The 9441-nt window shown below is 40.6% G+C and overlaps 1 pseudogene; it reads right to left on the minus strand.

Moving 5' to 3' along the window:
* Positions 1 to 4051: 4051 nt before the first annotated feature.
* LOC102832145 lies at positions 4052 to 7302 on the minus strand (annotated as a pseudogene).
* Positions 7303 to 9441: the final 2139 nt, after the last annotated feature.

Genomic DNA, 9441 nt, shown 5'->3' on the forward strand with positions numbered 1-9441 from the left:
ACAAGGAAAGTCAGTAATACAAGAAAGAAATGAAACGTACTTATTTCATTGTCTTCACTGAGAGCAGTCCCCTTTGGCATGATACCAGTAGAATTAGATGGTGCCCAGCTACCATTATTAAACATTTTGATAAAAGATTCCAAAGAAGGATCCTGATCAAAAGAGGGAAAATGCAGAACAGAATTTCAAGTTCTTCTGGAATCCAGATTTTATGGAGCCATTGAGGGTGAATGAATGAATCTCTGAAACTAGTGTCCTGAGATCATTTTTAAACTTTAAACCAAAACTATCCATTTTCCTCAAAACCAAACTATATTTTAGCTTTGCTGTTGTTTTTATTGTTAAGTGCCTTGGAATCAGTTCTGACTCATAGCAACCATACAGTAGCTAGTTGGTTAAAACCACTGACCTTTTAGTTAACAGTCCAATGCTTATCCTACAGTGCTATACCAGGAGTCCTATTTTACCTTAAGTAGTAACAAATGTTGCTCTGAGCATTTTGTTCTTTAAGATCTCTGTGGGTTCAAATTGACAACAGCAAATGAAACATTAGATAAAAACTTCAGAGTTAATGTGAGTAGGGGTGGAACAACACAGAATAAAAGGGTGAGACTGGCTGCACAAGTTAAGGAACGAAATTAATGTTGTCGAATTGTTCATGTAAAAATTGTTGAATTAGTGTATATTCTGTTGTGTATCTACATCACTACAACAAAAACAAAACAAAATATTTTAAAGGAAAGAAGTATAACTATGTGTAACAGGAAGCAAAACATCACTATTTCTTACTTCACTTATTTGAAAATTTTTAGTTTTCTTTTGAAACTGAGTTACCATTTTTCCACTATAATTTTTTTTGTTTAGTTCATTGTATTTTTAAAAATTATATAGAAATAATTTAAAATGTCACTACTCATCTGTAAGTTTGCTGTATTGTGGTGACTTGTGAGTTGCTGTGATGCTGCATGCTATGCGATTGGAATCTTAAATACCAGCAAGGGTCACCCACGGTAGACAGGTTTCAGCTGAGCTGCCACACTAGACAAACGAGGAAGAAGGAGAGGTGGAATTACGAATGTTTAGCTACTGAAAACCTTATAAATAGCATTGGAACACTGTCAGATAGCACCAGAATATTGAATACTGAAACATTTTTAATTTAATAGCTCCAGAATATTGTCAGATAGAGTGCCAGAAGATGAGCCCCTGTGGTTGGAAGGCACTTGTATTTGGACTGGGGAAAAGCTACCTCCTCAGAGTTGACTGCAGCGATGCGAATGGAGTAAAGCTTTGGGAACCTTCATTTGATGATGGGGCATAACTCAAAATGAAGGAAAACAGCTGTAAACATCCATTAATAATAGGAACATGAAATATATAAAGTATGAATCTAGGAAAATTGTAAGTTTCAAAAATGAAATGGAAAGCATAAAGATTGATATTCTAGGCATTAGAGAGCTGAAATGGACCGGAATGGCCATTTTGAATTTGACAATCACCTGATTTACTATACCAGGAATGATAAATTGAAGAGGAATGGTGTCACATTCTTCATCAGAAAGAATATTTCAAGATCTATCTTGAAGTATAATGTTATCTGAGATAGGATAATATCCATACACCTACATGAAAGGCCAGTTAATACCATTATTATTCAAATTTATACAACAAACATTAATGATGAAATTTAAGAATTCTATCAATTTCTTCAGTCTGAAATAGATCAAACATTCAAAATGTATTGATAATTGCTGGTGATTTGAATGAAAAGTTAGGAAACAAAGAGGAAGGAGCAGTAGTTGAAAAATATGGACTTCATGATAGAAATAATGCTGGATATCGCATGATAGAATTTTGCAAGACCAATGACTTATTCAGTGACATCAAAGACTTCATTTTGCTTGGATCAATCATCAGTACTCATGGAAGCAGCAGTCAAATCAAACGACGTATTGCATTAGGCAAATCTGCTGCACAAGACCTCTTTAAAGTGTTCAAGAGCAAAGACGTTAATTTGAGGACTATTGTGCTGGACCCAAACCATGGTATTTTAAATGATTTCATATGCATGTAAAAGTTGGACATTGAATAAGGAAGAGTGTAGAAGAAACAAATCTGTGTTGGAAGAAGTCTAGCCAGAAGGCTCCTTAGAAGCGAGGCTGGCCAGACGTCATCTCTCATACTTCGGACATATTGTCAGAAGGGACCAGTTCCTGGAAAAGGATATCATGTTTGAAAAGTGAAGGGTTGGCAAGAAAGAGTAAGACCCCAACTAGATGGATTGGCAAAGTGACAGCATAAATGGGCTCAAACATAGCAAGGATTGTGAAGTTGGTGCAGGACCCGGCCATGTTTTGTTTTGTTGTGCATGGAGTTGCTATGAATCCGCACCAACTCAATGGCACCTAACACCACAATCAATAACGACAATTTTGTAGCATTGTGATCTGAGAAGACGATTGGTAGTATATCGATGTTTTAAAATTTAGAGAATTACTTTGTGGTCTAACATATGGTCTGTTCTGGAGAATGTTCCATGTGCACTGGAACAGAACATGCATCATTCTCTTGTTGGGTTAAGTGCTCTGTATAAATCTATGAGGTCAAGTTGATTGATTGTGTTGTTTAGTTCCTCTATGTCTTGTTGGGTTTCTTTCTGGTTGTTCTATTCTTTTTTAATTTTATTTTTTATATGCTTTTATTGTGAAGTGAGTGGTAGTTTACATGGGAGAACATTGGTTTAACACTCATCCTATCATTTTTTGTTTCATTACAATGATTACAATCCCCTCCATGAATCATCATTTAACAGCATTTGCTTCTATACCCTCTGTTGTTTTGTTTTGTTTTTTATGTACACAAAACACTCAGGAATATATAATCATTTAAACAACCAAAGAGTACATTCTACAAGCCTGCCTCCTGGCCGCCAGCACACAGCCTTTCTTTTTCCATGAATCTAGAGTCCTCAACTGCTCTATCTCTCCATGCCATCATCTTTGCCTCCATCTCTGGTGATGCTGATTCTGCATAGGGTCCCACATTCCACTCATGCTCTTCTTCCTTGATGGTCCTAGGATTATCTGTTGCTGGAGTAAGATAACTACTCCCCCTTTTATGTTATAAAACTTCTACCTTTACAGTTGTGACCATCTCAATTAGTCATAACAATTACTTATTATTGAATCAAAAGAATCTATCCCCATCTCCTTTCACCAGACCCATCTAGACAATATGAAAACTATTCATTGGGGTGTTCTGTCCTTTTAACAGTGGTGTATTAAAATACTATTATTGTAAAGAGCTCTGGTAGTATAGTGGTTATGAGTTGGGCTGCTAACCTCAAGATCAGCAGTTCAAAACTACCAGCCATTCTGAGGGAGAAAGATGAGACTTTCTGCTCCGATAGATTTATATTCTCAGAAACCCTACACAGGGTCGCTATGAGTTGGAACCAACTCCACAGCCCACCACCACTACTGTTATTGTACAGTCATCTAATTCTTCAATTTTATTAGAGCATGATGTATGTATTTTGAGGCTCCTTCACTGGGAACATATATATTTCTTATGCTTGTGTTCTCTTGTTCAACTGACATTTTAATCATGAGATAATGTCCTTCCTTTTCTCTTATGCTGGTTTTTCCGTAAAGTCTATTGTATCAGAGATTAATATTGACACTCCTGCTCTTTTTTTGTGTGTGTGTGTGCAAGTCAATAGTTTTATTTTGGTGTAAAGACAGGAAGCTGGAAAGCACAATAACATTTGCTTGGTTCCTCCTCATGTGAAAACCCCCATCGTCCAAAGCTAATCTGTTTAAACTCAAATACTTAGATATTACAGCAGCAGAACAAAATCTAGGGTAAAAGACAATCAGGTGGAGAAGGCAGATGGGGCCTGCAGTTTCTACTTGTTGTGGAGGACCAAGGTGCTTAACAGCAGCTTCTATTTCTGGTTTGTTTTTTTCATTTCCTCCTTTTTCTTCAGCAAGGGGTCTGTAGTAGTGGCTGTGTCCACTGGGCATGGGGATCCGGTCTGACTTGTCACTCTTCACATTCTTGTCCACATGGGTAAGAGGGATGAGGCTGTTCTCTGGGCAAAGGATGGGAAGGGAGAGTCTTCTTCCAGACTCCCAACACAAAATGAAGGGTTACCCTAACTGTCAGCAGGTGACAGAAGGGTCAGCAGAAAGTCTGCATGGGACCCGGGACTTCTGCTAAGAGAAGAAAGGGAGAGTGATCACTGGCACTCAGTGCTGGTGGGACCCAAAGTAGAACTGGAGAAGTTAGTATCAGAATTGGAGTCCTGGTGTGACGCTGTGGACTCATGCACTGGACTGCAAAGTCAGTTTGAACCGCAAGATCGGTGATTCAAGCTCACCAACCACTCCTTGTAAACACTATACAGGGTCACTATGATTTGGAACCGACTAGACGGCACTTAACAAGAACAACAGTATTGGAATTGAAGTCTGGAAACTGCTGTCGATTCTCTAGGGGAATGTGGACTTCTGGGTACTTGCCCTGTTTCTTGTTCTCCTCCTTCTCAATCCTGCACTCTCAGTGGCATTCCTCCAGAGCCTTCTTTTGGCACTGATGCTTCCTCTTCTAAATGTCATCTGAGAACATCTCTAGGGTTTCCTTAGAGATCACAGGTGGTTGCAGAGTCAGTTCATAGACGCTGACCTTACAGGTGAGTGGCAAGTGAGAAAGATGTCTATGACGCTGCCAACATCCTCAGACATGGAGTACTTGGCGATCTGTATCCACCACAGTTGCTGAGATCTTCTCAGGGCTCTGCTCCAAGGATGCCACACTTCTGCAAGAGGCAATGCGCGTTCACAGGGTAGAGAAATGTGCTGCCCATCCTCCACTCGGTAGAACTAGCATCAAGGAGAGCTGCTGGAGACTGGCTTAGTGTGGATTCCTGCTGGTGGGACTGAGTATCAGTGATCCCTTCCCTGAGATTATCATCTATCTCCGAGTTCTCACAGGCCTCTGACAACCTCTCCAGAAATACTTCAGATGGTATTTCCTCTACCTCCATCAGAGGAAGAGCAAGAAGACAAGAAAAAGCTAGAGAGCAAGCCTCCATAGCTTCTTCATCAAAAGCAGACCGATACTCTAGCACACCCTTCCTGGGCTGGAAATCGGGCGCCTTCACCACAGAAGCCACCAGCACAAGGAGTTCCAGGTCAGCCACAATACCAGTGACTCCTCCACTTTCAGCCAATCAGGACAGAGCCTCCTCCAAGTCTTGAGCTCCTGGATAACTGCCTCAATGAAGCATGCCTGGGCGTGTGTGTACACTGCTTCTTTTTAAAATAATTTCAGTAACTTTTGTTTTTTAATGTTTTATTGTGAATTATGTGTTAGTTTACATGGGAGAACATTAGTTTTATATTCATCCTATCGTATATTGTTTCATTGCCATGGTTACAATCTCCTCCATGCATCATCAACCAACCAAAGGTATATTCTACAAGCCTGCACCCCAGTCGTCAGTGCACAGCCCTCTCCATCTCTGGGTCTAAAGTCCCCAGCTGCTCTATCGTCTCTGCTTCCATCTCTGCTCTTCTCCCTTGATGGTCCCAGGGGCCTCCGTTCCTAGATTGCAAAGTTAATCACTCCCATCCTTGCTACAAAATGCCTACCTTTACATTTCCAACCCTCACAAGCAGTCCTGATAACAATAATAATTTCAGTAACTTTTAATTCCATTGTTCTACAAATTTTTGGAAGTTTCTTATATACTTGGACCCCACCCCTAACCAGTTTCAACCAAATATCTGGGTAAACTTTCCCAGGCTATTCCAATGTGATATCAGGGTTGCGCCTCTGAGCCACCTTCAATTCCAACTCATAGCAACTCTGTACAGGGTTTCTAAGGCGCAGCTGGTGGATTTGAACTGCTGACCTGGTGGTTCGCAGCCCAGTGCTAATCCTGCAATGCCACACCAGGAGTCTAGGAGGAATAAATTCCATGTGATTTTTACCCCTATATCCTAGACACGAAGGACCTTATTCATATACCAAGAGAAGTAACATAGGATAGCAAAGCTAGGACTCAGAAGTTATCACTCCTATTTTCTACATCATCAAATGCTGTTTGCACCAGGGATACCACAGGTGATTTGTGTTAAAATTAAATGCACATCAGCTGTGCTGAGTTGCCCTTCATTTGCAACCCTAATAGCTAGAGATTAGAAACACATGGAGCCATAATGAACTAAAAGGAAAGGGTGGAACTTAATCTTTATTTACAGGACACAGTAAGACATGAAATTCCACACAGAAATAAGAAACCCAGTGATAGGAGAGGCCTCATATAGTATGTACTTTGGAACTGTTTAAGTACAGTTTTGCTGTAAAAAGTGCTACATAACAAATCACACATTTATAGAGTTTTTAGTAGAGAAACAGTAAGAAACTTATGCCAAAGTACACAACGAACAACTTTTTGACTCAGCTGTACAATCTTAAAAGCTAAAGGTTCCAGGAGTGTCAACCCGGGCCACTTTGTCCTCTAAGACAACCCTGTGCAGCCACCTGGCTGTGCTGTTCATCTCCCAGATGAATGGGATGATTTACATTCATCTATTTGGATTTGGACAAGGCCACCAACAGGCCTTTCTCCCTTTTCATCAGCTTCATTGTAATAGTATCACCCACAACCTACAGAGACCTTTTTCTGAACTTTTTCCTTTTCTCCAAATTGCCATGTCTACTACCTTCAAAGTGACCCACTTGGCCACAGGATTCAGAAGTGAATTCAACAAGTGGGGCTGCGGCTGCCCTTCGCTGCTGTCCTAAGAGGCGGAGGAGCTGCTGGAGCCGCAGTTCTCATCCTAGTTGGAGGAAGTGGTGTCGACGCTGGGGGAGCTCTCTGGCATCCACAGGTGCCTCAGCGATCAGATCGGAGAGGGTGCGGCGGGAGGCGGCAGTGGCAACGGTTCTTGGCCTTCATGACAACATATTTCTGGGTTTCCTTCGTAGGCTTCCCAAACGGATCAGAGAAGCGGCAGGCGGGGCAGTGGAGCGCGCCGCGGCGATGACGAAGGAGGAGACCAGGGCTGCGAGGTCCGTGCTGGGCGTGGCAGGGAAGGGAAGACTAGGGAGGGTATGCCAGCCCCGCTGTCCTGCCGGACTCGCTCTCTCACGGCGCGGCAGGGGAGAGGGTTGTTTGTAGTGGAGTCCGGGACGCGTGTCTCCAACACAGCAAACCTCATTCGCCTCCGCAGATGCCCAGCTGCTCCGGGAATGGCGAAGCCGCCAAACCACCTGCTCTTTTTTGATTGTCATTAGATTTATGCAATTTCCCCCCATCATTTAATTTTTGGTCTATGTTTCTTTTTTAGTGTAAGGTGTGTCTCTTGGAGACAGCATATTTAAGGATCCTTTTTTCGTATTCATTCTGGTACTCTGGACTGGTGCATTTAATCGTTTAATCCATTGACATTTAGCATAATTATTGATAGGTACTGAACAATCATTTTGCTGTGTGTTTTTTGTGATGCACCTGGTTTCTTTGTTCTCATTTTCCCCAGGGCTGAGTTCTTTTGTGTGTGTGTGTGTGTGTGTGTGCGTGCGCGCTTTTCCTGGGCAATTTCCTCATCGTTTTAATTACAAAATATTCATGCATTTTCCTTTCCTTGATTTGATGTAAAGGTGTATTACGTTTTTCTGAGGTTACTCTGTAATTTATTTATTTTTGCCAAAATAAGACAGTCTGTTTTATCTTGAAATCTACTTGACTTACTCAACATTTGGTATTCTGTTACTGTATTTCCCCCTCTTTTTGCTCTGTACTTGTCTACGTCATGATAGATATCTCTGATTGCTGATTTTCAGTCTTGTAGTTTTGTTTTACTCTAGGCACTTCTATATCAAGATGGAATTCTGGGTGGTGCTACCACCCAGACATAGTATGGCAATCTATGGTTGTCTGCTCTTGCTGGTTCTCACTCCAAAGGACTCACTTTAGAATTTTTGGTAAAGTTGACTTGATTTTTACAAATTCCTTTCATGTCTGTTAATCTGGAAATGTTCTCATTTTGGCATCTTATTTGAAGGACTGTTTTGCTGGGTATATGATTCTTTGATAGCAGTTATTTTCTTTTGTTATTTTGTGTATGTCTCCCCATTGGCTTTTCACTTGCATGGTTTCTGTTGAAAAAGTAGGAACTTAACCGTATAGGTTTTCCTTTGTAAGTAACATTTTGTTTTTTCCTGAACTGTTTTCAGGATTCTTTCCTAGTCTTTGATATTTGGAGAGCTTGATTATGATATGTCTTGGTGATTTTCTTTTGGGGTCTATTCTTTTGGGGGTTTGTTCAGCTTCTCAACTATTTATCATCTCATCTTAGGTAATACTAGGGAAATTTTCTTCCAGAAGCTTTTTGACTATCTTTTCTGTAGTTTTCTTTGTCTCTTCTTGATCTGGAATTCTGATCACCTATAGGTTATTCCTCTTCATGTTGCGCCATATAAATCTGAGGCTTGCTTCAGAGTTTTTCATTGTTTTTTTCTGATTGTTCTTCTATCTTACTAACAGTGTGAGATTTATCTTCAAGCTTACTAATTCTGGCTTCTATTGATTTATTTTTACTCTTTCGTCCTTTCAATGTATTGTCCATTTCTGATATCTTAGTACTGATCTTCTGGATTTCTGCTTGCAGGTTTTGTATTGTCTCCAGAGCTGTATCTGTTTGTTTGATTTTTCCTGTAGCACTTTTCTGAATTCTTCCTTGTTTTCCTCTACTTTTCTGTGAAATGTTTGGATGTACTTCCATATCATTCTTTTGAATTCTTTTCAAGTTAGTTCCAGCTTGTTTGTTTGAGTGTCTCTATCGGGCTTCTTCATATGAACAGAAACCCTCTACTGCTTCCTAGGCATTGTGGTGGTGTTGTGTTTGTATTAAGTTGGTGAATGTATGCTGCTGTGTTTCATGTACTTTCTAATTGTCTCCTGGTGGGTACAATCAGATGAGCTTCTCTGTTCACTGTGAATTCAGAGGGGATTTAGAGATGTTAACTGTAGTCACTGCTCTGGTATATAGCAGCTGGAATTGGTTCTTGCCCAATTGATTGGACTGTGGATGGAACTGTTGTGGCTTGGCTGTAGAGCCACACTTGCTGTCTCCTGTTGTGTGATGAAAGAAGGAAAACATATAAACAGCAACAGAAAAACAACTCACACAGCAAAAATGAAAGTCAGTGGCTTTCTATCCACCAATACGGATGTGTTCTACTACCTACTAACCTCTTGCGTTTACATCCAGAAGAGTTGTGGGATGACATCAAGAACATCATACATGATGAAAGCAAAAAGTCATTAAGAAGACAAGAAAGAAGGAAAAGGTCAAGATGGATGTCTGAAGAGACACTGAAACTTGCTCTCCAGTTTAGAGATGCTAAAGCAAATGGAAGAAATGAGGAGGT

This window comes from Chrysochloris asiatica, unplaced genomic scaffold (genome assembly GCF_000296735.1).
Source record: "Chrysochloris asiatica unplaced genomic scaffold, ChrAsi1.0 scaffold00123, whole genome shotgun sequence".
Lineage (NCBI taxonomy): Eukaryota > Metazoa > Chordata > Mammalia > Afrosoricida > Chrysochloridae > Chrysochloris > Chrysochloris asiatica.